The sequence below is a fragment of the Limulus polyphemus genome, unplaced genomic scaffold, assembly GCF_000517525.1.
Source record: "Limulus polyphemus unplaced genomic scaffold, Limulus_polyphemus-2.1.2 Scaffold4425, whole genome shotgun sequence".
Taxonomy (NCBI): domain Eukaryota; kingdom Metazoa; phylum Arthropoda; class Merostomata; order Xiphosura; family Limulidae; genus Limulus; species Limulus polyphemus.
In genome coordinates, this window is record NW_013670035.1 from 53,303 (window position 1) to 55,236 (window position 1,934).

At 33.6% G+C, this 1,934-nt stretch overlaps 1 protein-coding gene across 1 annotated transcript in view; it reads right to left on the minus strand.

Moving 5' to 3' along the window:
• Positions 1-1,633, minus strand: part of LOC106471129 — a 22,513-nt gene extending 20,880 nt beyond the window's left edge. Inside the window, exon 1 of the mRNA XM_013931717.2 lies at positions 1,496-1,633. The gene's annotated coding sequence lies outside the window, so the exon portion shown is untranslated. The remainder of the gene's footprint in view (positions 1-1,495) is intronic.
• Between the last annotated feature and the right edge of the window lie 301 nt (positions 1,634-1,934).

The following is a 1,934-nucleotide window of genomic DNA, read 5'->3' on the forward strand; positions in this document are numbered from 1 at the left end:
AGACTTGTGTCGTTAAAATTTCGTCGGAACGAAGTTACGGAAAAATCAATTAACAAACGGAGACGTAACAATATTTCTTTTAACTAGTTTGCCTCTACACAAATATTCATAATATATAAGAACATGCGATGTTTCATATTTACAATATTTTGTTTTTTCGGTGTAGATCGCGAGTTCATTTTTCTTCTTTTACTGTCGACATATAGTGGAATGAAAATACCCGTGCAGGTCAATGTGTCTAAGCTTCCACACTCATCATACTGTGTTTTAGTATGTAGGTTAAAAGTCACTGCTCGCTAAAATGTATTGATTACGTACATATTAGAAGTACTCGTAGCTTTATTTAGTCTATATTTTAGGTAAAATATACGTTGATATGTAAGAGACGTGTAGTATTCGTAAGATGCAGGTGGCCAAGGTGTATTAACATGGGACTTTTGTTTCTCAAGCGATACATTTTTATACACAATAAAAAGCAATTCATATGAGTATGTCATAAAATTTGTATACTTCATTTAATATTAGTAATTTAAGAATTTTTACATAAAGCACAGATGAACAGTGAGTTTGTGAAAAATATCTAAAAGATATGCAACTGAAATAGTTTATTCAAATCCCGAGGAAGTTAACCTCTTTTGGTAGGTGGGGGGGGGGACTAGCCGGCCCCTCAGCAAAATTCTAATGAAAAGTATTTTTATAGCTTTCTTTTGACATATTTTCGAATTGCAAAGGTACCAGACCCCCACTCCTTTACCCGATTTTATTTTCTTAGCTACTGCACTGGTTACTTCGTTGTTCTTTTTATTGGATAAATTTACTTAGTTTGTGTCTTTCGTATTATATTGTATTTATATGTATAATATATATATATGATGTTTTACATGAAGTTTGAAATAAAAATTTGGATTTGTAGAATTTATGCTTGTAATAGCATTTACGAGCTTTTTAGGTTTTCATCGATAAATTTAATTTTTTCCGTAATTCTTTTTGCAAAGACATTACAGAACACCACAAAGCTAAACCAGTAAACAAAGAGTATCAGTTCTTGATTCACACACATATCACGACATGATAGGATATGACTAACGTTTTAATAGTCACTACTTCAATATGTGTGTGTTTTTTCTTTTGCTTAATGCGCGATATTTTTCTTTTTCGGTGCAGGCCGTGAGCTCGTCTTTTTTTTATCAACATATATTTGTAGTGAATTAATCCGTTTCTAAAATCACTAAAAACAATCACTCGTGTATTTATTTCGTTTGGTAGTATTTGATTTGATTTGTAGAATGCGGTAAAATCGAAGGTTTCATTCAAATTCGATCTCCCACAACGTTACCATAGGACACATCTAATATATAATTATTTACAGCTACCGAGTACTCGGTAGTAGCTATCGAGTACAGTTAGACAATAATAGTCTGACCTATTGTATTAGTTAAAGGAAAGTAACAAAGACACGAAGTTCGTTGTAAACATAGAATATAAAATTGCTTACCTTACTGTCTTTAACTCTCCTCCAAATACCCAACTATCTTGTTTGAAACAAAAAAAAGATAGACTTTTTAAACAGAGAACAATGTAAATGTGTGTTTTTCGTTTGGTCAAACACTAGTCACGCTACTCTCTGGTGCTGAACATCTGGAACTCTGCCCGCTAACGAACACTACAACAGCTGATTATACACCCCTCCCAGTAAAATTGACGCGTCCAACTTTCGCCGTTTACTAGGGACCAAAGCGGCCAGCACTGCTATAACAGCCAGTTTGACTGAGAGTTTATTTATCATGACTCATCGTCTTCCATAAGGCCCGGAAAGATGTATATAATTATGCAGCAAGGCTGTTTTTTATTATGTCTGATAATGACCCCAGTTTACAAAGCCAAAGGTTAAATTGCACGTGTAAACAGACAGGTCATCAACATTTAAGATTTTT